The sequence below is a fragment of the Rattus norvegicus genome, chromosome 14, assembly GCF_021556685.1.
Source record: "Rattus norvegicus strain SHRSP/BbbUtx chromosome 14, alternate assembly SHRSP_T2T, whole genome shotgun sequence".
Taxonomy (NCBI): domain Eukaryota; kingdom Metazoa; phylum Chordata; class Mammalia; order Rodentia; family Muridae; genus Rattus; species Rattus norvegicus.
Window position 1 is genome coordinate 42,474,982 of NC_141547.1, and position 26,427 is coordinate 42,501,408.

The 26,427-nt window shown below is 45.5% G+C and overlaps 1 protein-coding gene across 5 annotated transcripts in view; it reads left to right on the top strand.

Annotated features, from left to right (window-relative positions):
- Nucleotides 1-26,427, top strand: part of Rbm47 (RNA binding motif protein 47) — a 139,374-nt gene that overhangs the window by 67,979 nt on the left and 44,968 nt on the right. The window contains exon 1 of one of the 5 annotated variants that reach the window (XM_087583070.1): nt 7,391-7,549. The gene's annotated coding sequence lies outside the window, so the exon portion shown is untranslated. 5 annotated transcript variants of the gene reach the window in all.

Here is a 26,427-nt window from a genome sequence, read left to right on the forward strand (position 1 = left end):
TTGGTTTGCCTGCACCAATTTGGAAAAACTCCCAACTCACTCCCAAGGCTGTTACTAGGCTGAGCTTAGGCTCCTAGTAGCTTCCCACCAAGGAAGAAGCAGCAGCAGCACTGTCCCTGCAGACTCCCTACCCAGAACAAGACAATCATCATGCACAGGGAAGCATTGCTTAGCAAAGTCTGCCTGCAGTCTTTGTGTTTGTGGCAGCTTTGGTAGCTAGTTACACATGCACACACACACTCTAGAGTTTTACCGTTTCTCCTCGCAGAGAGCCCAGCTCTGGGATAGCAGGTGAGCAACAGAAGTTGATTCACTGAAATTTGAGACACTAACCATTTTGGGGAACCTGTGTTTTTCAAAAGACCAGAGAAACCTAATGGCTACAAACTGAGATTTTGACATCTGAGTGGGTAGTAGGTTCCAATCTTCCTTTACCAGTCAGTGGCTTTACTTGGCTTCTTTGGGGTCCCATTTTCTTATTTGGATGAGGAAATCAGAGTTGTCATTGGACTCACCACAGAGGACTTGGGGGGCTGGCATTTGTCTAGAATGTACTTCTAGGCATACTGGGTCATTTCTGTAATCCCACCACCCAGGAAGCAAAGGCAGGCCAATCACCAGGAGTTCCAGACTAGCCTGGGCTACAAAGTGAAGCTGTGCCCCCCCCAACCCAACCCAACCCAACCCAACCCAAAATAAATAAGTAAATAAAAAAGGAATTATAGCAAATGGTCAGCCCTGAAAAACCATGCATGTGAACTTGTGTGTGTGTGTGTGTGTGTGTGTGTGTGTGTGTGTGTGTGTGTGTGTGTGTTTTTAAAAAGAGGCCATACATTTGTGTTTTGGGGGTGAGGAGTGTTGCATGGGACACTTTGGAGAGAGGAAAGGGAAGGGGAGAAGTGATATAATTAGATTATCTCAAAAATAAAAATACTATGTACAAAACTAATAAAAGAATTAATTTAGCCTCTCTGTAATCCCAGCACTTGGAAGGTGGAGGCAGGAGGATCAGTAGTTCAGTCCTTGGCTAAGTAGCAAGTTCTAGACCATCCTGGACTATGTGAAGCCCTGCCTGGAGAAAAAAAAAAGTTGTTAGTGTTTAGCACAGTGTGAGAAGCATAGTTTAAGTAGGCATTTCTCAGTGTTTTTGTCTTTGCACATCTTGAAAGCAGATAAAGTGTAATAGGATGCCTAATTCCTTAGGAAGATCATGTAATTAGAGTTGTTTTTAGTATAACTATGTCCCCAAATACTGCACAGAATGTATTATACTATACTAACATAGCCTTTTATTTGCTTGATCTGTTGATTCTATGTTCTTTAAAACCACGGGGACCAAACATGATTTTATTTTTGAGACGGTGTCTTGCTACATAGCTCCAACTTTTCAGAAATCTGTGAAGATTTTGTTCTGTTTTGCTCTGATTCAGCAGATACTCAACCTCTGAGCTCATTTAAGGTGAGCCCTCATTTAAGGTGGGTTTTTTTTTCTTTTTCTTTTTAGAAGACTCATTTTTACTTGTGTATTTCAGTGTCTTTGGGCTGTCAAATATTTTCCCATGAGGCCAGGTGCCTATAGAGGCTGGAAGAGGACATTGTATTCCTGGAGCTGGAATTACAGGGTTTTGGGAACCAAAGTTTGGTCACCTGGAAGAGCAGTGTGTGCTCTTAAATCCTGAACTATCTCTCCAGTCTTTTGTTAAGTAGAGAGAGATTATCAGTCTCACTAAGTCACTGGCTCTGAAGTCACTGTAGCTTAGACTGCCCTACATCTGTCATCTTCTGACTCTCCTGAGTAGTCGGGATTGTAAATCTTGCAGATGAGCATGAGGGGGTGTGAGGGGTGTGTGTGTGTGTGTGTGTGTGTGTGTGTGTGTGTGTGTGTGTGTGTGATGTTTGTAGATGCATCCACCTGTGCATATACGTGTGGAGGTCAGAGGTTGATCTCGGGATGTCTTCCGTTAGTTTTTACCCTATACAGGATCTCTCATTCACCCTGGGACCCAATAAGTCTGCTCTAATGGCTGGAGTAGAGTGGCCAGGGGGTGCCTGGGGTCTAACTGTGTCCATTCCAGCACTGGTGTGGTACCTTTCACCATGCTTGGCTTCTGCATAGGTTCTGAGGATCCAAACTCAGATCCTCATGCTTGCATTTTAGACACAGACACACATAGACAGACAGACAGACAGACAGACAGACACACACACACACACACACACACACACACATGAAACTGGTCCTTATAGATTTTTGAACTTAATATCAAAATGCTTGGGGACAAGAGGTAGGGTGTGTGTGTGTGTGTGTGTGTGTGTGTGTGTGTGTGTGTGTGTGTGTGTCTGTGTGTGTGTTCCTAGGACTCAAACCCAGAGATTTTCCCATGCTGGACAAGTGCTCTACCATTGACCTATATTCCCAGCATGAAAGTTGTAGTTTCCTAAATCTAGTTACATTGCGGAATTTCTAAACACATCAATGAAAATTTTATGCTTTGTAATATTGAAGTTCTTGGACTAGCTCGAACTCTCATAGGGCGATGCTAAGTCGCCATGGTCATTTGGAAAATATTGGTTCACTTATTTGTAAAACACTGGCATATGTTTTATTATGTAGCATGCATTGAAATGTGTTGCTGTCACAACTGATATTCCTAAAGCAGCCTTTAATTATTGGCAAGCTGTCAAGTCCATGTTAGCAGATGCAAGGTCCCCACGATTTTAACTTTACTTTGACAGCTGGAATTAAAAACAGCTGTGCCTTTGACGTGACAAGGATACTTTGTTGATTATTTGCTAGAAAGCCTCTGCCAAAAGCCCAAAGCTGAAGAACTTTGTTGGTTCTCTCATACAAATGGCTTTCTAGGTGGGAAGTGGCAAGTCCCTGGTGCAGCTCTGTCACGCAAGTGATTCCCCTTGGGACTGCTGTGACAACTAGGTATCAAAACAGGCACTTTACTGGGTGAGCTCTCTGGGGTTCCTGAAACCTCACTTTGAGGATTGTGGGTCTGGTGACTGAAGTTCCAATGGAAACCAGCCCCAGAAGGTGCAGACTCATCGTGTGCCTATTGGAGCCTTCCCTTTCCTGGATAATTTGGGAAAACAACAAAAGCTACTGGGACTTCTTTAGGGTGTAGGTTGAGGCCAGCATGGGTGATAGGCAGTTTCCAAAGCCACATGCACCAAGCTTCTTGAAGCTCTCTTCTGAGCTTTAAAGGAATTAGAATGACACGGGGACTCCGATCTTTCATGTTTCGTCCCACCCACCTCTCTTTCTTCTCTGTACCCTCATGTTTCAGAACTCAAAACTTTCAAAAATCTGAAAGCATTCTACAGGGTAAATATACACGAGGGTCACGTATATTCAGGGCAGAACTAGGCCTCCAAAGTGCACAGGTGTTTTGGAAGTGAGCAGCAATCTCTCAATATCGAATACTCTGCCCTTTCAGAATTCTACAGTTGAAATCTCCAGGGAGAGCTCTTCAGAAGCAGAGGAATTAGGGCCTCTGAAACTTCAAGGCCAGCTGGGTTCACATATCCAGACCATGTCTTTAAAAACAAACAAAAAGACCAAGGCCTCCATTGTACTATTGTGCTGAGGACCTCAGAGCAAAACCTTGACCTGGAATTGTTAGAAATGGGGGTTTGGAATGGGATGATGGGATGTACGAGGCTAGGGATAGAGGGGGACCCTAAATCAACAAATCAAAGAACCAACCAAACAAGAAAACAAGTACTGTCCAGAAAGCACTGACCTCCCTCAGGGACACAAGTCAATCTGTGACCAGCATGAGACAGCATATTTACATCATAGCATGCCTAGTACTAGGGAGAGTCCAGCTTTCTCTTCGGTGAGCATGCAGGGCTTCAATAGCAAGTGTGCTAACACTGTGTGTGTGTGTGTGCGTGTGTGTGTGTGCATGTGTGTGTGCGTGTGTGTGTATGTGTGTGTTGAGGGGAGTAGGAATGGAATCTGTATTGTTTGGTTGGGTTTCATGATCAAATGAGAACCCCTCCCCAGTTGTAGTTTTTCTGATCTTCAGGCAAGAAAGAAAGTGTCGAGGTGTGGGAGAGAAGGAACGAAGAACGGTCTAATGGGTTCGGATCATAGAGGGGCCAGAAGTAGAGGAGTCTGTGTAAGCAGTAGGCTGCTACTAGGGAAATAGACTACAGTATGGGTGGGGTGCAAGTGGGATCAGGGGCTTAGATGGAGACTGGCGATTCTCTGCTCTGCCCTCACTACAGGGGTACGCCCCCATGCTGCCTCTCTGCTGTCGTCCCCTAAGTCCTGAACTAAGGGAGATCTCGTGGTCAAGTGCCTAGGATTGTAGACAGTAAGTGATGCTTGAAACTTGTTTTGGGGGCAAAGCCCATCACTGAAGATGCTAAGGCAGAAGGTGGAGAGTGTTACACAGCAATATTATGTCTTCTTAAAAACAGCATATTAATTATTATTGGACGTTTGTCTGATTGATTAGTTAGTACATGTGTGTGTGTTTGCATGTGTGTGGCACGGCATACATGTGGAGATGAGAACACATGGGAGTCAGCTCTCTTCCTTTTCACTGTTTGAGTCCTGCGGATTAAGCTCAGGTCAGGCATGGTCAGGCATGGTAACCTCCTTAGCCATCTCTCCAGCGGAAGACTATGTCTTAAAAAAATAATTTGTAGGGCTGGAGAGATGGCTCAGTGGTTAAGAGCACTGACTGCTCTTCCAGAGGTCCGGAGTTCAATTCCCAGCAACCACATGATGGCTCACAACCATCTGTAATGGGGTCCAATGTCCTCTTCTGGTGTGTCTGAAGACAGCTCAGTGTACTCACATATATAAATAAATCTTAAAAAATAATAATTTGTAGTCCTGGAAATGGCTCAGTGCTTAAGGACACTTGCCTTCCCACAGGACCTGGGTTTGATCCCGGCCCCCACGTGACTGCTCATAACCATCTGTTATCCCAGTTCTAGGGCATCTGACACTCTCTCTGGTCATCTCAGATACTGCACATGCACAGTGCACACGACACATGGCAGGACAATCACCCGTGAGATGAAGTTCAGTTTGGGATTTGGTTTCTTTGGCAGAGTCACGGTATATGTCTCAGTCTGATTTTAGCCCCTAGCAATCCTCCTGCTTCAGCTTCCTGAGAGCTGGGATTACAGACATACATCATTATACCTTTTCTTTGGGTATTTACTTTTTTGGTTTTTGAGACAGGCTAGACCGTCCATCCTTGGCAACCATCCTCCCACGTCAGTCTCCTAAGCCTGGCTTGATGCTTGTCTCATTTGCTATCATTCCTTCACACTTTGATGGTTTAATATGTTCATAAGACCACGTATGAAATGAAACAATATCTTGCCAAGTGTGGCCTTTTTTATACTAGGACAAAGCATTCCTTTGCATTTAGACATTTTCACATTTTTGCTCCTCAGAATTCGATTATAACAGAGCACAATCACCACACTTGGGCGATTGAAGTGGGATTGCTGAGAATTTCAGTGAATCCGGGCTGTTCATGTAACTGAGTTCTGGGCCAATGTAGGCTAAAACCCTGTTCAACAACAACAACAACAACAACAACAACAACAGAGCTACAAACACCACCAGAAGTTCAAGTACTTTCCCACACAGACCTAGGACTGGCTCAATGTTAGGGGTACAGTGCTAATGTTCCTCTAGAATCCATGAACACCAGAGTGGAAGGGGGTACTCTAGTGAAGGGTATGTAGAAGAGACCCCCTGGGAAGGAGAAAACATCCCCAATTGTGAAGTTGACCTTGTTACTCATTGGATTTCCTTGGGATGCCTGAAGTGTGAACGTCCAGGAGAAGCGTCTCATGTGATGGGAAGAAGTAGGAAGCTGAGACTGGCAGCCAGGGTGAGGGATAGAGAAGACTGACCATGGGAGGAGCACCACGGCAGGAGGCCAGGAGGCCGTGGTAGAGCTATCACAAGTTCAAGGCCTGCCTGTGCTGAAGAATCCATGTTCTTCAAAACAGCACAGTGTGCTCGGCTAGTGAGGTAGAGAAGAGGAGAAGCACCGCAGAGGCCTGGCAGGAGTGGCTGTGCAGGCCCGGTTAGCTAATTGTGTTACAGGGCAGTGCGCACAGACTGTTGTGTAAGCTGGAGGAGACTGCCCTGGCTGGCCGGCCCTGTCACCACGCCTCTCAGCAGTCAGATAAAAGAGTGAAACCCACCCAGAACTGATTAGTCATTCCAACCCCAGAGAAGGGAAACTGAAGCCTCTGTTGATGAAATGGAAAATATGACAGGGTTCATACACAAAATGTGAGGAGACAGTTGTGACAGCACTGCAGACCATGCTTTGCAGATCTAAAGAAACACTTGATTAGAGAGCTGTTTCCATTGAGAGTCTTCCTGGCTTGAAGACGGTTGTTTGTTTGTTTGTTTGATATACATCAAGAAACAGTCTTAGAAAGGTGTAAGTACTAGCCCAAGGTCAAATAGCCAGAGTATTTAAAAAGAAAAAAAAGCTTCCGGTTCCGCAATCAGTTTTCCACACTTCTACTCAAAAGTACCAACTGCGGAATTCTGAGTACTCTTGGGGACTGAGGTGGGGGTGGGGGACAAAAAAGGAGAGGGGCATTTTATTTACCTAACCTCTCTGCCAAAGCAAACTTGCTTCTCTGGATGGGTTTGCTCTTCCTTTAGGCTCGTAGGTAATGAAATACTCAACCTTCCTCACTGTCTAACTCAGAGCGCCAAGAGCAGGTATGTGCGCGTCACCTGCATGGGCCTGGGACACAGGTTCTCTGGACCAGGCTGCCCAAAGACCGCTCCGTCCCTCCTCTGTTTGGTTAACCCCGCTTCTAAGAAGCACCTGACGTGCTGTGGGTGCCGGTCACCTGGTGCCAGCAAGTTTCTGTTGTCCTTCAGTTATAATTGTTAACCTGAATGGAATGCCAAACTTCTGGTTCAGAGCAAGTTGCTGTTTAACTGTGACTAACTTGTGGGCTATGGAAAACGGGGTGTATGTCCTGTTATTGCGGAAGCTACCTTTTCCAGGCACCGTTTCCACAATAGCTAGAAATAAGTGCCCCATAAATACGTGGGTGCTGCTGTGTCTGCAGTTGGCCAGGGAGTTCTACCCTTCATCTCCCCTTATTAACTCTTAATTTAGACACCCTTTCAGTCGACAAGTCAAGACTTGCTTGGGGATTAGAACAAGGTGATCGTAAGGCCACCTTCAAAACAAAACAGAAAAACCTCTAAAGCCCCTAGCGTCGAGTTCTATTTCTAGAAGCTTTGCCCAGGAACTCCCAACTTCAGATTTGGATTTGTCCCCCTGTCTTACAGGGAAGTGTGGAGACTGGCTTGCTCAATGACATTATTGTACATCACAGGATCGCTTTGCTACCATTATATTGTGTTCTCTCAATGGTGTTTGCTCTGAGGGTGGGTCGAAAGGCTGTTCAGTGTCTCGTAAAACATTTACCAAAAGCACTGAGCCATGGTTTTGAAGGGCATTCCGTTGCCAGAGCGTGGGAGGCGAGGACGGGCAGGGGAAAGCGAGCACCAGGTGTTTGGCAGGTACTGGTTTCATACTTTGGTATTTATTAATATTTAAAACTGTGGATTGCATAGGCCTTGGCCCCCTCCCCCACCCCCTTCTTCTGAGGGCGTGGGGATGGTGATGGGGAAATATGCGGGTTGAGCAAGCAGAAAGAATTTTTTGGTAAATCCTAGTTTCTCAGTGGCTGGAAGTTCCTAAGGAGTTGTGACCTTCAGTTGTTCTCGGTCGTACGAGGGGGCTGAGCCTGTCATGGAGAGGTGTGTGAGAGGTGGCTTGAGCTTTTGCTCTGTATGTGGACTTCCGCAAAGATCCGGGCCTGTGGGTTCTGTGAGGCCAACCAAGTGTCACCTTGTGACTTGTACCTGGTGACTCACTCAATTGAAAGCTTTTGCTAAAAGGCGGCTCTGATTTCTTGAAAATTTTCTCCACCTCACCCCACCCCCCTTCCTCTTGTGTTAAGTTTAGACGAGATAAGTACAAATTAGAGGTTGTGGTGGAAGCGGGTTCTTATCTGCAGATCTAGGTTTAGGCACAGCAACTTTAGAGTCTCTTTGCATTGTTGGCCGTGACCTTGGGGGATTGCTGGGTTAATTAATGTGCTTTGGGAAGACTGAGTGTTTATATACCTCCCCCGACTCCTTTGGTAGAAAATTTGAGCCCAGGTGAACAAGAGAGAGCCTGAACTATTTATTTTTGATCAATTATTATTATCAGCTTTCATGGTGATTATGCTGGACACAGAAACCTATCCATAGTTGTGGCTAAAACCTAAACAGGAAATCAGAAACTCTGAAAAAATACAAGCTTCTTAAAGTGGGGCCATTCCTGGCCAGTGGTGTGAGAGTGTGATGTAGAAAGCACAGCAAATGGAATCTTTGGGCCTTTCGTGGCAGTAGACAGAAGGGTGAGGTTGGTATTAATGGTAGAGAAGGCCATCTATCCTGCCAGAGGGAATCTGTGGCAGTTTCTGTGTCTTTGAACGGTTTCTAATCACTGTAAAGGTGCTGGCAGAGATCACTGCTTCAGAGTTGGAGGAAACGTCCTCTCTGCTAAACCTTCCGGGTTGGGTCCTGTGCCTGGGTGGATTGGACTCCATCTCCCAACTGGAGTTCAGGATGTGAGAAGGGCGGCATGTCGAGAGCTTAGTTTTGTGGACTAATAAATGGAGCAGTGGTTTAACTGCTTTGACCACTGAAAGGTTACGAAATTTTCAAAGAGTGAATTAACCTTTTCTTATCCCCCTTGAGATTTCAAGACTAGCTAGGCATGGTAGCGCATGCCTTAAATGCCTGCAGAGGCAGTCCTCCGAGTGCAAGGCCAGTCTGGTCTATATAGAGCAAGTTCCTGTTTTGAAAAAAATTTTTTTTCTCTAAAATTTGGCTTGTCACACAAGTGCACGAGATTGTGCAAGACGTGCAGTTAGACCATCTGAAGTCCTCTGAAAGTCCAAAAGGGAGACTTTGGTTAGTGGAGGAGTCTGTGTCCTCACACCAGACTCTCTGAAGGAGGTATTTAACGTTAGCCAAATCTGAAACATGATCAGGGGGACAGAAAGGCTCTGGGAAGGGGGTCTTTAGTTTCTAGAGACTTCGAGATCTTCCTTTGCCCTTGTCTCATGGGAGAAGTGCCTTCCTTTCAATTTTTCTATATTTCAATCCCCCAGATGTGTGGGTATGAGTACCAGAGGTTATTTTATACCCTGTAGGGGATCCTTACCATTTCACCATAGTTTGTTGATTGACAAATTTTGTTTTTATTAAATGGGGTGAGAATGCTTTTATGTCAGGTTGACTATGAGTAGCTGCCCTCTCTACAAAAGACTGGTAGTGTTCCTTTTTTTTTTTTCTTTTTTTCGGAGCTGGGGACCGAACCCAGGGCCTTGCAAGCGCTCTACCACTGAGCTAAATCCCCAACCCTGACTGGTAGTGTTCTTTTGAGACAAACTCTGTAGCTGAGGCTGACCTTGAACTCCTGTATCAGCGTGTGGAATGCTAGGCTGGGCTCGTACCTTCCTTTCTGCAGTGTTATCTATGGCTGGCCTGCTGCCTACTGTATAATTAAGCTGGCCTGGAACTAAAGGAGACCCACCTGCCTCTGCCTCGGAAGTGAGGGGATAAAGGCATGGGCCAGCACACCCAGCCCTTTGTTTTGAGAGAGGTTGTCCCGTCCAAGCTCCAGCTGGCCTAGAAATTACTGTGCAGCCCAGGTTCACTGCCAACTCCATTAATCCTCCCGCCTTAGACTCCCAAGCACTGGGATTACAGGGATGAGTAGCCAACCACTTTTTGATTGTATTTAGTCTCACCCCGTGAGGTGGACCCCATGCCATACACTGAGAAGGTGGTTAAGAACCTGAGATAACATATGTCATGGTCACTAGGGGAAAACCTACAATTATTCTGCTAAAGGGACATAGTACCCAATGGTGTGTTGCTATACCCATAGGTCGCAGCATCATTAAACCCTCTTTACTTTATATTGTCTCAGCTTTCAATAACATTTCTGGTTGTCAGACCCATCCATCCTTTAACTGTTTATTGAAAGTCCATTCTGGGATGGGTTGTCCTCTCTCAGTTCTTTTTTCCTGAGTTTTGAGGCAGGGTCTCACTGTGTATACAGGCTGGCTTTGAATTCGTGGCAGTCTTCCTCAGTCCCCAGTTCGGAGACTCCAGGTGTTTGCCCTTTGCCTGGTTTCATTTTTCAGTTCTTCAACATGACTTCTTGTATTTCCTCCTCCTACCTATCACCACAGGTCAGCTTTGGCTGTCTTAATAAATACAGAGTCTTGCAGTCTATGCTCCTGTGCCTGGCTGTCCTCACTTGGCACTTCCGTGGTATTTGCCCAGGCGGTTACGTGCAGCTCTAATTGATTTGCACATTTGCTACCGAGTTCTGCTTTGTAGGAAGAGACCACAATTTTTAAAAAATTACTTCAGGATTTAAAAACATGAGTGTGAGCTAAAAGGCCATGCCTCTGTGTGTCAGCTCTTCAAAGTTGGGTGACCTCATAAAGGGTGGGATAGAAATGTTATCACCTGAGAGAGCAGAAGGAGGGCCTGTCTCAGGGAGTGTGTTTGCTAAGCGCTCCACATGGGCCATTTATTTAACGGAAGCAGTTGTCTCAGGAGCAACTGCAGCTGTCTTATATGAGGAGCCCAGCCCGAGAAGCTTCGTGAGTTTACAGTGGAGCCTGACTCAAGGTGAAAATCGCTTACCATGCTAGAGAGCAATCTTGTCTTGGAGAAGACAGTTGGGGCCCTCCCACCACTATTTCCCAAGACTCCCTCCCTTACCCACTTCAGTGCTAGTGGTTGAATCCAGGGCTTGGCAAGGGACTGAGCTTCTGAGCTGTATATCCCAGCCCAAGGCAGCCTTACAGAGTACAGGGAATAGGCGTGTCCTTTCTCTTTCCTTTTGTAAGTCACTTGTTTGGAAGATAAGACTTTCTGGGTTCTAACTTGTTTGTTTTGCTTATAAATTTTTCTTTAAGATCCTCTCTTTTTTTTTTTTTTTACTGTATTCATTTATTTTGGGGGTGGGGGGTTGGGCAGGCACACGCCACAGCCCCTGTGTGTGTGTGGAGTGAAGGTCAGAGGGCAACTCAAGTTGGTTCACTTCTTCCTCCACATGAGTCCCAAGGAGTTGATCTCGGGTCTCAGGGTTGACGGTAAAAACCTTTAAGCTGGAGTCGTATCACCAGCCTTAGCTTGGAACTTTTTCGTCCTCGATATATAGATTCTCAGCCCAGAATTCAGCAGCTTTGAAGTTTTTCCCTAAGTTTAAGCTTTGGTAAGCTTGGATAAGGAGTACCCATCATAAGAGGGCTGAGCGAATTAAGTCTAGGAGTCAAAGGTCCCGGGCTTTAAAGTGGAATCAGAGGAAGTTCTTACAGCAGGAGCTCATGAAAGGCTGGGTTTGTACAGCTCATGCTCAGGGAGAAGAGTTCAAGGAAGTGAACGTTCTGGGGAAAATGTCACCGGACTCTTGTCCAGAAGGTCCTTTCTTAGAATAATAATAAAAGGGCCGTGTGCACCTTCACCGTATTTCCTCCTAGCTGCGAATGGTGAGATTCTGTTTTAAACTTTGGGTTAATGTAAAAGAAAGAGCCCGTGTGACCGAGTGACCTTTTCAGTGAGGCCTGGTGGCTGTGTGGGCCGCTGTCTCCCCAGTGGCATCTGTGAAACTATCCTGAGTGCCTCAGTCGAATATCTCAAGTCTCTTCTAGAAAGAACAAGGGTTCCTGCTTTCTGTGTAACCCGGGTTTGTCATGTCATGTACCCCTACCCTCACCCCCCCCCCACTGGTAGAGAGCCTTTCATAGGACACTACTTTTAAAAAAATATCAACTTGCCCTGAATTAATCCTCTCTTTAACGTTATGAACAACCACCAGAACAACATCTTGTAATTGTAGGGTTGAAAAGAAGAAAAGGAAAACCCACTTTCTTGGCCTGGAGACATTGTTCAGTGGCCCTTTTAAAGGACCCAAGTTTAGCTGGCAGCACCTTTCTGCGGGCTCACCACAGCCTGTAATTCCAGCCCCAGGACAGCCTCTTCCGGCCTCCACAGGCACCCAGACCCCGTGCACTCCCCTCACCCTAGACACACCTGTAAACACAATTTAAAAATAAAACACACCTTTAAAAACAATCCTTTCTCAAATCTCCATGTTCAACATCAGTGTTAGTCTTGCGATGTTAAATGAGAACGTTGAAATAAAGGACATGATGATCACAGATCTGGCCAGAAGAGCTGACGTGAGGACTTTCTACCTCCGTGTAGCCCGGCTTTCCTCTCTGGCCCCACTCCTGCCACCCGCACAGTGTGTGGTGACCTGTGTCAGCATTACCTTTGGTCTACGGGGCCTCTCAGAACACAGGCTTCCTAGTGTGCCTTCCATGAGTGAGACACTGTACCAAACGATTTATGGTTCCATCCCCGTCCCCACACAGCTTTGCTAGCTCAGAATTCTTCACCCTTCTCACAAGAGGAAAACCAAGGCAATGAGCAGTCAGATAATTTGCACAAAGCCATATGCTTGCTTGGTCTCCAGCTTCCGCTGTGTTCAGCCCGTCAACCACCACAGGTCTGAAGCAGTGCCTTTCCCGTATCCTCTTCCTCACAATTGAGCTCAATGCTAGAGGCCTTAAACAATTGTTTTCCCTCATAAGTCTTGACTTATCCACACCACGCCCTCCTGGTGAATAGATGCTGTCTTTGTAACTAGACATAGATATGGGTTAGATTTGATTTTAAAATGAGCCTTTAACTTTCAGAGCTGTAAAATCCAGAGTCAGGCTGGAGATATGGTTCAGTGGTTAAGAGTGGTTCAGAGGTCTTAAGTTCAAATCTCAACCATCTATAATGGGATCCGATGCACTCTTCTGGTGTGTCTGAAGATAGCTACAGTGTACTCATATGAATGAATGAATGAATGAATGAATGAATGAATGAATGAATCTAAGAAAGAAAGACAGACAGACTAGGGTCAGGGGCTATGAGGTTAATGGCCCTGCTCATCATTAGGATTGGTGACCTCTTTGAGGGGAATCCTGGAAAAGGCAGCCTTTGGCAGGAAATTGGTCAGATGACTCCCAAGAGCACACACAGGCGTTCTCTCTCTCTCTCTCTCTCTCTCTCTCTCTCTCTCTCTCTCTCTCTCTCTGTGTGTGTGTGTGTGTGTGTGTGTGTGTGTGTGTGTGTGTGTGTGTGTGTTTATAAAGGCCAGGGTGGAGAAGGCATGGCAACAGGCAGTTATGGTGGCAGAAGCAGGAAGCAGAGAGAGGAAAGGGACAGGAAGTGGGGTCCGACTATTAACCTCAAAACCAGGCTGAGGAGCACTTAGGAGCACTTGCTGTCCTTGCAGAGGACTCTGCACCGTGTGTTAACTCACAAGTGTGCATAGCTCTAGTTCCAGGGGATCCAGCACCCTTTCCAGTCTCTGGGTGTTCAGACAGACACTGGGTGTTCTCATGGCACACATACATATTCAGGCAAAACAAGCATATAAACATCAGAGGGACAATCTGGGGACAACCTTAAAGCCTACTTACCCCCAGTGACATATTTCCTCTTAAAAGTTCCACAGCCCTCTTGAGACAGGGCTACCACCTAGGAAGTGAGTGTTCAAACACATGAACCTATGGGTGACATTTCTAATTCAAACTACCATGTAGGGTTTCTGGGTCTGGCTGACAATGCTAGGCTTGTAGAACTGTGAGCCCCAGGGGTCCTCCTACTCTCCAGGGGAAAGATTCCAAATATTCACCACCACTGTCCTAAACATGACTTCTGGTGGTGATCGCTTGAGTTCATGTAAGAACAGCGCATTTCACAGAGCTGCCTGCCAGTGCCTTGCTTGTTTGAAAGATTTATTTATTTTTATGTCATAGGCATGATTGTTTAGCCTGCATGAATGTCTGTGCACCGTGTTTGTGTTGGTACCAAGGAGGCCAGAAAGAAGTCAGCTGAAGTTACAGACAGTTTTGAGCTGCACTAGAGGTGCTGAACACAGACTCCATTAGAGCCTTAAGTGCCCAGTGCTCTTAATTGTTGAGCGTCTCTCCAGCCCCTTGTTTTGTTGTTCCGAGACAAGTTTTTGCTACATAACTCCTGCTGGTCTAGAAGCTGCTATGTAATTGAGGCTGACCTTGAACTCGTGACAATCCTACCTCTGCCCCCTGGAAGGTGGGATTGCAGGTGTGCACTACCACGCCTGATTGTCTCGAGTTCTTTTACTCTCAGTATTCTTATGAAGGAAATTGCAGAGACTATCCAAATTGTTACTGGTTTGGCTCTGTGGGTCATTGTTCTCCTGCCTGGGATAACAGGAGAAGTGGAATCGAGGGGTGGTCAGAATGGTTTCCAAGCGTTCAGGCAACCAGACAGATACCTTGGATGTCAGAGGGTCTAGCAGCCATCGTCCTAAGATTGACCTCCTGCCCCTCTAGTCTGGGTTTCCTATTGAAAGAGCTAGATAGCAGCCGGGCCCTTTTCCCTGCCTAGCACAGTGACCTTTGTTTGAGACTAAGCTTCTTCCGTAGGTATGCCAACACTGGGTGGGTTCTGAGCCTCATTTCTGAGGTAGGGTTCTGTGTGTCAGAGTCTGGCACCCACTGGAGTCCAGTAATTCTCGCTGGCCTTCCTTTCCAACAGGATTCCTAGATGGAATTTTGTGCCCACGAATGAACCTTGACTCCCAAGGAGGAGTTCAAGACTAAATGATACTCCGTGTGACTTTCCCCCCATTTAAGGATTGTGAAACCCCAACATTTAAATCAACCATTGTTTAAATGACTGTCCTCCCTGTGTCTGCTGGCTGCATATGCAAACTCCGGAAGAAACTAAACAAAGATCTCATTCTCTTTTTCTAATAATGACTTCTTACTGTAGGGACCTAGGAAACACCTGCTTGACCACGCTGTAGTCTCACTCACTCTGTAACTCAGGAACTAACTTACATATAGCCCGGGATGGCTTCAAACTCACAATTCTCCTGCCTTAGCCTCCCAAGTGTTAGAGATTAGTATCTTTCGTTATTTAAATAGAAAATTAGAGCCATTTGACTACATTTTCTGCTATTGTTTGACATGTTTGTCTGGGAAAACAATAAGTAGCCCCTCATGGAGATAGCAGACTGAAAAACGCCCTCCTGTGGCTAGAATCCCACTTCGTGTACAATAAGGACTGTTTGTGCTGCATAAGAATTTGAATGTAGGAAACGGCCAGGGAGTGGCTTCTGTGGAAGGAACACAGACCTGGATGAGGGACTGGACTCACCTCTGCCCCTTGGTTTCCCAGGTCATGTGATTTAGAGAACCCTTTATACATTCTCCCCTGCTCTCTGGTTACCCTTCTCAGGAGCACTCCCCTTTGTACCATAGGAAAAATAGATTTGTTTTAAGTAGGAAACAGAGATTTGGATAGTGTGTTTTTAAGAGAGAAATTAGATATTGGGAGATGCTGGCTTATGAATGGTAGTGGGACATTTTTCTCACCCCCTCCCCTTTAGACAGGGTCTCACTATACATAGCTGGCCTCAGACTCACAAAGATCCACCTGCCTCTGCCTCCTGAGGGCTGGAAAAAAGGTGTGTGTCACCATACCCGGAAGTCCAGTATTGTTTAAAAATAGAGTCTTAGCCAGACTTTGGCTTCATGCCTGTGATCCCAGCACTTGGGATACTGAGGCAGTTACTGTAAGGTTACTGTAAGATCAAGGCTAACCTGGGCTAAAAAGTGAGATTGCCTCAGGAAAACAAAGAGGAAAGAGAGGGGGAAGGAAAGGAATTTTTATCTTATTCTTAAAAACATTTCATTTTCACCATTTTCGTTTAGAAATAAGCACTCATTGATCAATCCTAAGCAGAGTCTTTGGTAAATAATGGTCTATTTTTGAGTCGTATAAGAATTGTGACTAATGGACACTACTTGCTCTTACCAAGAACCCACCGCCCACATGGTGGCTCACAAGTCTTTGTTTCAAGGGATCCAATGACATCCTGCCATCTCTGCATAACAGACACACAAGTGATATTCATAGGCATCCACACATATACATAAAATAAAAATAAATCAATCTTTAAGGAAATTAAATGAATGTGCGATATTTTGGGTGGGGGAGATTGTCAATCCAATTCATTTAAGTAATCTAATCTTGTTCATTTGTTATGGGTTTTATTTGTTTTTGTCAGTTTTGTTATATTTTGAGACTCACTGTGGAGTCCTGCGTAACCTAGACTCTTCTTTGTAGACCAGGCTAACCTCCAATCCACAGAAACCTGCCTACTCTGCTGCCCAGGCGCTGGTTTGCACCACCATGCCCTGCCCAGTTTGATTTCTGCCAAGACCTTATCACAAAATTGAGGGAGAGAAGCAGAGGAGGAAGTGTAAACAGTCTAATTCGCTAAAGAAAACTTGTGGGTTGCAACTGAAGGGAGAAAACTGTCACCTATTTCCTGCTGTGGATGAGCCCGGTTTGCTTTTGCTTTCCCTACGCCTTGCCACCTTGCACATACGCACTCTGTATGGACAGTGTACATGAGGCAGTGAATATCAACCTTACAAACGGGAGCTAGAGAGATGGTTCAATAGTTAAGAGCAGAGGATCCTGGTTTCATCCCAGCACCCACATGGCAGCTCAACCAGATTTGGGGTATCTTGACACCCCCTTTTGACCTCAGTGGACACCAGGCAGGAAAGTAGTACACAGATATACATCCAGGCACAACACCCTTACACATAAAAATAAAACAAAAAAATGAGATTAAATGAGAAAAGATGGCCAATACTTAATTCAAGAATCTCATTGTGGGAGTGTGTTCTAAAGACAGGGTGCAAAATCACAGAACCTTTTCAGAGAATCTGAAAACCTGAATTCCTCCCCATCCATCACAAGATGGATCATAGATGTGCGGCTTTCAAACTTCCCTGTTTCTACCTCTTTTATTACCCTGTAGTAGCTGCTAGTCGTGTGTGTGTGTGTGTGTGTGTGTGTGTGTGTGTGTGTGTGTGTGTGTGTGTGAGAGAGAGAGAGAGAGGCAGACAGACAGACAGACAGAGAGAGGTACCCAACACACTTCATTTTGTCTTTTGAGTTCTATGGCTAACAGAATTGCCGATGTTATTAAAATACTCCTGCTTGTAAACCTGTCAGTCACTAAGCGCCAAGCTGAAGGACAGCATCAGATGCCCTAGAACAAGCTACCGATAGTTGTGAGCTGTCCTGTGGGTGCTGGAAATGGGAAAACTTTTGACCACCTAGTTGTAGCTCACTGGTGGGAATTTTCAACCCCCCGAATTCTCTTTAGCTTTTCCGGGCTCGTACTGTTCACCACTGCCCTGGGCTCTCCCTTCCTTCAAAGGCAAACCTGAAAGTCACTGCCCCATCTCGTCTACCTTTAGAAGAATATTTGCTTTTCATAGTACCCATAACCCAGAGCACCAGCCTTAGGTCAGTGACCTTAGGTCTGTGACCACCTTCTTCTGTCTTGAGCCCACCTTTGGGGAAAGAACCCCTGGCCTAGAAAGAGCCTCTTTACTATATTGTCCTTGCTTTTCCATCCCTGGTTTTTAGTTATTCATAGTTCATATTTCAAAAATTGATAGAAGGAGAAAATGCTGGATATTAGTCACTGGCTCCAAATCTAAGATAAAATGTATGTCCAATCTTAACAAATCCGACCATTGCCAGGGTCTGTGCCACCAGAGGGCTTCTCACTCAGGTACAGCCATTGGCTTCTCTACTCTCTCCACCCTCCTGGCCAGCCACTCAGAAAAGCACAGGTTTAGCTAGGTCAAACATTTCTTAGCAATACAGGGGGTGGGGGTGGGGTTCAGTTCACTTCCTCCTCATGCTTGACTTCCCCTCAATTCAGAGCAGGCTTGATTCATCCAGTGAAGTTCTGTACTCCTTTCTCTGGACAAAGCAGCCAGGACATATCAGATTTGCCGTGGGAAATGTGTCCGAGTGATTACAGTACAACAGGTGGTGTGGCCGATATGGAGCATTCACCCATGTAACCCAATATGCAAGGCAGGCGACATCACCTCCCATGGTATCGGGACACCTATAAAATGCATGTGACCTTGGCGTAAAGGTGTGGTGACTGCACAGCGTCAGGACTTTTCCTTCAACCATTTATAGGCTGAAGATTGTATGATGAAATCTAAGCTAGGGGAAGCAGGGGTTGGGGTGGAGAGAGAAGGGAAAGGAGAGAGAATGGCCGCTCTTGCACACTGAGCCATCCCCAGTGTGCGTGTATATAGCAGCTGGAGTGACTCTGACTGAGTAATGAGAAAATCTGAAAGTGCTCCTGTCCCTGGAGGAGAAGAGCTAAATGACTGAAAAAAAAGGTCAGTGTAGTAATTTCATTCTTATATGACCATTAATTGAATATTTTAAAACATGTTGTAAAGACTTTGTATTTAATTACACGCACACCTGTGTTTGAGCCTGTGCGTGTAGGTGCCCGAGTGACCAGAAGAGGCCGTCAGGCCCCCTCTGGAACTGCTGGAGTTACAGTGAGCCGCCTGATGTGGGTGCTGGGAACCGAACTCTGATCCTCTGAAAGAGCAGGATACACCACTCTGAACTACGGAGACACCCACATAGTTTCCACTGGCTGAATTGTAAGAAAAGCCAGCTATTCTAACAGTGTGCTAAATGGCGCTTGGAGGCATGTTCTTCCCACATAAATAGATGTTGGTTGTTCCAGCTCCTCTACCAGAGCTGATCCAGTGTTTGTAACTCTGCCTAGGATCTCCTGGCAATGTTCCCCTGTTCAATCTAGATTTACATTGTCCAGTGTGATAGCCAGGAGTCGAAGGCAGTACACTTTCCAGGCTCTGCTGGGGTTAAAGGTGTGTGCCATCACACCTGGCCATTGCTATTGAAATAGTTTAGCTTGTATTACCCAGGCAGGCTCTGAACCCCAGTCTTCCTGCCTCACTCAGCCTCTTGAGTAGCTAGATAAGAAGGACTTATCAAATGCCCAGCATCGTGCAGAGTGTTAATAGAATAGTACTGTACTTGGGCTCACTGCCTCGGGTTTGCCAAAAGGAAACTCAGGCCTGCTAGCAGTCTCAGGAGCGTCACCAAGTTTGGGGAACTTGTATCCTGGGAAATGATTTCAGAGAGAGTTCATTTTTTTTTAAATTTTGTGGCCCCAACCCATTGTATATGACCAGACTAAGCAAGACTGGCAGAGATTTCAAGGTACTTTCTAGAATTACTTTTACAAATTAATTACTCAATACTTATATATATGAAGCCTTATTTTTCTTTTTAAAAGAATTTTATTTGTGTGATGTGTGTGTGTGTGTGGTCTCAAACTGTGAGCCAACATCAACCTTTCCTCCCTTAAGTAGCTTCAAATCACATGTCATCTGGTCACAGCAACCAGAAAAATAGCCAACATATTTACCAGGGTCGGTAAATGCTCGAGAAGCCCAGAGGATTACCTGAAGCTGGCTCTGCTGCTGCCTTGGTTTGTGGGTGAGCAGGGTTGTAGGCCTGTGCACCAGGCCAGACTTCTATCTGTTCCCAGAGCACGTACGTGTGTACTTGCTTGCTTGGTATTGTACATGCTGGCGCAGTGTTTGTGGTTTCCAGGCATGGGAAGAGGTGGGGGAGATAGCAGGTATAAGCTGCCCCCTCAAGATTCCTCTGTGCTGGTGCTGCTGATCTCTGGTTTAGGAATCTTATATTCCACCCTGGTCCTGGCCCTATCTATCCCGACAGTGCTAGCACCAGGATTCTGTGAATACGGATAATCATTTTCTGAGGGGAGAGACTGCATCCTTACTTGAGTAAGTTTTTTGCTCTGAGGACAGAGTATTTGACTAGTTTCTCCTGAGAAACTATCATTTCTTACTCTCACCTGAGGAGAAAACCCACTTATGAGTATCTCTTGAAATGAACAGCAGAGTCCTGGAGAAAGCTGGTCAGGAAGAAACCACTATCATCTAGGTTATACACCGAGTCCCTCTGAACGCAGGGAAAGCCCTTGTAGCAGTGGCATGTGTAATCCCAGCACGTAGCCAGTGGACTTAGGCCAGCCTGAGCTATCTGAGCCCCTGTGTCATATAAACCTAACCAAACAACAACAAAACTCCCAAACCTCCAGCAGTGGCCATTCTGTTCTGCCTAGTGAGGACCCGTCCTTGTATATAGTCTAGTCGGTTGTAAGCTCGTGTGTGCTGAGGGTATCTGTGTGGTTGTAAAGCACATAAAGGAGGGTCGATAATTAGGTGTCAACCAAAGGCATCCTGTGGACACTCTGAGGCCTTTCATCTCCTCAGGAGAGTCTATGCATCCTCTGGTGCCATGGGACCTTCATCTTCACTACTAGGCCACATATTGCTGTCTCCAACCATTGCATGAGTGTATGTGTGATTCAGGGGTTGCTCTCAGTATTCAGCTCTTACTGGTAACTCTAGGATTGTTAGGAGGCTCGTGTGTGGTCTTTGTTGGATAGATCTGACATCAGAAGTTTACCCAAGGTAGCTAAGTAGTAAGGGATGGGGTTAGGGTTTGAACTCATTTTCTACCATACTCCGAAGCCTGTGGGGGTTTTTTTTGTTTGTTTGTTTTTGTTTTGTTGTTGTTGTTGTTGTTCCTGAGGCTTGGCCATGGGTTTGCTCTGTGTAGGTAGTCTCTTGTGAATATCAGAGAGCAGCATTGGTGAGGAGATTAGAAGACAGAGAAATAACTGGAAGGAAAAGATGAGGCAGGCAGAGGCTGAGTGAGGCTCAAACCAGAGGCTAATTAATTACTGTAGCAGTGCCCTGGCCCTGGGCTCCCATCCCCACCTCAGCACAGTCAAATAGGCACAGACACCGTAAATAGGCACAGACACCGTGAGGGAAAGGTCACACAGGGGCTGCTGAGTGAACAGGGACCAGAGAAAGCCTTTTGTTGTACTTCTATTCACTATGAGAATGACAGAGCTGGGACACTTAGCCGTTCACCCAGATGTAAAAATGGTGTCAAAATGGAGACATCTCTGATGTTCTTCTGCATGGTAAGCATTTTCTTATAAATATCTGAGTCTGAAATGAGACTAGGGGAGAAACATATAACCTGAACCTTCCAGCTTACAGAGCATGGGGAAGTTTTATTCCTTAAAAAAGAACAGAAAGGGATGGGTGGGAAGAGGAAGTCTAGACACGGCCCTGAAAAGCTCCCTTTGGAGAGTAGGTGATGAACGGAGACTGCCCGCTTTTCTCCTACTTGCTCAAGTTGTTATTACAACTTTTTAAAGTGACAGCTTTACTGGGACGTGGTGTGGCTGTTTAATGTGGGCTTTCAGGGGGCTTTCAGAAGTCCTCACTGCTGTGTGACCACCTTTCAGGGCATGGTCAACACCTTAAAAATCCCGGTGTCCATTACCAGCCACTTCTGCTTTCTCGCCCATCTGCCTTCTGACTCATAAACATGTTTCATATGGATGTTTTACAATACAGATTTATATCATGGTGCCTTCTTTCACTTAGCATGCTATCTTTTTAAAAATATTATTTACCCAGGGGGCCCCTACCTGCTTAGAGGGGGGGAGATTGTGGGAGGGGGTGACTGGGAGGGGACAGTGAGCAGGATATAAAGTGAATAATTACCAATAATAATAATAAATAACTTACAAATATATTTGTAAAAATTTTATTACAATTTTCCTTAAGTACGAAATATCGATCATAGTCTTTTGCCTCCCCCATCCCCCCCCCCAGCTTCTTCCCACCTCCCTATCCACCCCCAAATATTTACTTCTAGCTTTCTGCTTACCTGGAATAATTCTCGATCACTGCATGGGGGGGACCAGGGGCAGGAGCATGGAGGCCTGAGAGGCTGTCGAATCTCCTGCGGCTGGAGTTATAAGAGGTTGAGCCCCTGGCTGTGGATGCTGGGGACTGAACTGATGAGATCCTTTGGGAAAGCAACCACTGCCCTTGAAAGAGTGAGCTGTCTCTCCAGCCCCTCAAGATCCGTGTGTATCATGGCATACATTCGTAAGCTTTTCATTGTAAAGCGGTGTTCTGTTGTATGACTATATCCCGTTTGTCTTTATACATTTGAGGGAGGAAATAGTGCTGCTGCAGCCTTTAGGTTTTGTGAGTGTGTGTGTTCTCACACGTAAGGTGATACAGGGGTGTGCAGAGGCCGGAAGTCAGCATCTCCCCTCACTCTCTGCCTTATCTTGAGACAGTCTCCTGTGGAACCTGGAGTTTCCCGTTTCAGCTAGACTGGCTGGACAGGGAGCGGCCCACCCCACCATCGGCCTGCCTGGATCACAGGTGTATGCTGGGTCACGCACTGTTTGTCCTTTTTTTTAAAGTAATTAATTTACTTACTCACTTTACATCCCAGTATCTCACTGTCTCTTCATAGTCCCCCCCTCCCCTCTCTCTGTCTCTCTCTGTCTCTCTCTGTCTCTGTCTCTCTCTCTCTCTCTCTCTCACACACACACACACACACACACACACACACACACACACACACACACACACACATCAGTCACTCCAGGACTAGGGGCGTCCTCTCTCACTGAAGCCTATTTTGTCTTTTGATGGCAGCCATTCCAGTGAGCATAGAATGACTATGATATAACCGTGCATTTTCCTGAGGACAATGTTTATCCAGCCCCCTGTGCTTCGTGGCCATGCATGAGTCTTTGGAGAAATGTCTTCATCTATTTTTAGATTAGTTTGTCTTTTTTATTATTAATTTGTATATTTTAAAGATGTATTTTATGTCTGTAAGTACACTGTAGCTGTCTTCAGACACACCAGAAATGGGCATCAGATCCCTTTACAGATGGTTGTGAGCCACCATGTGGTTGTTGGGATTCAAACTCAGGACCTGGAAGAGCAGTCAGTGCCCTTAACCACTGAGCCATCTCTCCAGCCCCCTTTTATTATTAATTTATGGTAGTTCTTTACATATTCTAGATAAAAGCTATTAACAGAAATGTGCTTTGTAAATGTTTTCTCCCATTTTACTGTCTTTTTAATTATTTATTTGTTTGTTTTGTTTTTTGTTTGTTTGAGAAGTTAAAAGAAATCAGGTAGAAGAAATTTCTGTTTTATTTGCTGATTATTACAACACAATCCCAACCCATAGTATGTATTTATGGGACAGGTACGTGTCACCTCATTTGCTTGGAGGTGAGAGCACGGCTTGCATGAGATGGTTCTCCCCTTCGATCCCTTGGCTACTGTAATTTCTTACTGTAGACTGTTTCCTAAGTGTGTGCACATGCAATGGGGGCTGCCTTGTGTGGGCTGGGAACTGCAGAGTGTTGAGCACACTGTTTTCTCCGAGTTGATCTATGACTAGTTTTACTTCTGAGCTTCCTGTGTGGATAATCAGTGTTTCTTTGCCTAACTGCCTTGGTTGGAGCCTCCTGTACAGCGTTGAACAAAATGAATTTTTTTTTTCTTATTCCCGATCTGGGGAAGGGAAGGTGGTGAGTCTTTTACAATTAAATTGTTGTAAGATTTTATTGTTTTTTGTTTTTTGTTTGTTTGTTTGTTATAATTATGGAAGTTGGTGGATTGTGTCGTGTATTTCCATATTACTTTGATAATAATGTAGATCCATCTTTGTTACTATTGTGTGTTTCTCTGGTTGTTTTTCCTGTGGTAAGCCCATGGGATAAGTCATACTGGGTCATGGTACATAATACTTTTTAAAATTGGTTTGACTTCGACTTTTTAAAAAACTGTGTGTTGCCATGGAGGTAATTTTTTGCGGAGGTCAGAGGATAACCTGAAAGTATCAGTTTACTCCTTCCAACATATAGGTTCTGGGGAACAAATGCAGGGTCTTGGGCTTTCCCGCACCAGCATCTTTTACCCATTCAATTACCTTTCCTGTCTCCTTTGGTTGGAGACACAGTGGTCTCATGTGGTCAACTTTAAACTCTTGATCTGCCTGGTTTGTGTGAGTTGCTTTTAGTTGTTATAAAATATCACAACCAAAAGCAACTTATGAGTTTATTACGGCTTATGGTTCTAGAGGGAGAGTCCATAATGACCGAGGGAGGCATGGCAGCAGGCGGTCAGAGCAGGACACTGACGCGTCACAGGTGCCTGAGGCTGCCAGGTGAGGGCATCAGATCTGGAGCTGGTCACAGGGCTTGGTGCAGGAACTGAACTTGAGCCCTCTGGGAGAGCATCATGTGATCCCACCTGCTGAGCCATCTCTCTAGCTCCAGATCTCCTGTTTCTTATTCTTGGAGTCTATTTCCTCAGAAATGTATCTATTACACCTGGGTTATGGAGCTAACCAGTGCACACTGTTCATGACGTCTCTCTGATCCTTCTGTTTCTTTGTGTCACTAGTGATGTCTCCTGTTCTCCTGAATTTTTCTCTCCTCCTTGCCCTTTTGCTACAAGTTTGTCAATGTTGTTGGTTTTCTTTTTTTTTTTTTTTTTTTGGTTCTTTTTTTCGGAGCTGGGGACCGAACCCAGGGCCTTGCGCTTCCTAGGCAAGCGCTCTACCACTGAGCTAAATCCCCAACCCCTGTTGTTGGTTTTCTGAAAAACAAAACAAGAGCCTAACTTTTTTGGATTTTGTAAATTTTACTGTTTTTCCGTTTTCGTAATTTTTAGTTGTTTGAAAATTTGGCATGATGAGATTTCACTCGCTTACTCCCTAAATACTCATGATTACTTCCTCCCCCAGACCCTCCTCCCCCAGATCCATCCCTTCCTTCTCTACCCACCCACCCTTGTGCCTTTGTTTTTTTCCCACCCATTAAGTCCAATCTGAGCTTCCCCTGTATTCATGGCCATGTGGTCTTCGCCTGGAGCTTGACATTCTGCTTTGAGATAAGGCCTTACTATGTGCCCTTGGCTGGCCTGGTACTTGCTGTTTTGCCCAGGGTGCCCTTGAACTCCCCAACAGTGTGTGTGCTCTTGCGTTGACCTCCTGAGTGCCTCAGAGCCCAGCTCCTGTTGGTTTTCTAGCAGCTCTACATGCTGCTTGTCATCAGTTGCCTTTCTCTTCTGTTAGATCATTTCGCAATTCCACCGCTGTCTCCACTCTCCAAACTCCAGTGCATACGTTCACCGTGTGCGAACAGCAGATGCTAACGCCGAGACCCTGCAGGCTTCCCTTTGCACACTGTGTGGGAGAACTGAGTGCATGAAGGTGAACAAAGAGACCGGCCCACTGGTCTCTCACCCCTCTGTGATGAAGTCCGTGCCGCTTGGTGGTTCTAGGGCCAAGGCATAGGTTGTGGGGTCTTGTTGACTGGGTGTGACTTCTCTCTCTGCCACCCTCAACTGTAAGATATTGAGCAGTGTATTTAGGTCCTCAGAGCCACACTTTTGACATGTGTGGAATAAATAAGGTAGTCACTATGTTAGTGTGAGGGTTACAGAAGACTAACACGTGCGATACATTGAGCCCAAAGTTGGTGCAAGGTTAAGTATTTAGTTTTGGCTAGCACGTCTCTCGCTTACTGTCACTGTCACACAGGAGCCTGGAGTCATGATTCCGTTGGTTACCACATCTCTGTCACCATTCATTTACTGTCTGGCTGAGACACCTCCAGCAGCAGCCTGGTAGCCCCCTAAGGACCTGGATCTTAGCCTATTCATCGCTCATCCATAACGTAACACTGATGTAGCAAAGCAGGAGATGGATTTTCCTAAACAAATCTGAAACAAGCTGAGGGGTGAGGTCCATAAATTATGAAAATGGTACATTAAAAAATTCTAATTTAAGTCTCTAGTGCTTGGAGTTCCCCTTTTGAGAAGGATGCTAATGCCCTTCTGAACTCTCCGGGCAGACGCTGTTAAAGCCCCGTTGTGTGAGAATATGTGGCTATTCTATGCTTTCTCAGAATTGCTTAAAAATGCATACAATTTTATTTTCACCCCGCAGCCAAACAATCATCATATTGTTACAACAAGGAAAAAAAGGTATCTGGATTATTCCGTATTGTGAAACCTTCGGGTAGTCTCCTTCAAAGTTAAAATGTGCCTGGGTTTGGTATGTGCACATGTAATCTAGCCACTCGGGGATGTGACAGTGGATTAGTGAGTTTGAGGCCAGCCTGGGCTACATAGAGTATACCCCTGTCTCAAAAACCCAGTAATAAGCAAAAGAATTCATTAGTTACAAAGTAAATGGCATCATTTCCCTGAATCCTGGTAAATGCATAAGATGTATTTTGGTTTTGAGGGTAGGATTAATGTTTTGAAAGTTTTCAGAGTAAATAATTAAAGGCAGATGCTGGGAACTGAACTCAGGTCTTCTGCAAGAGCAGCGCCCTCTTTCTGAGCCATCTTTCCAGCCTCCTGGCTTTCACTTCCCAATAACACATTCCTGCCTTCTGCCATTGTACCACCTAGGTTCACATTAGATAGCTGCTACTATGTAAACAGCAAGCA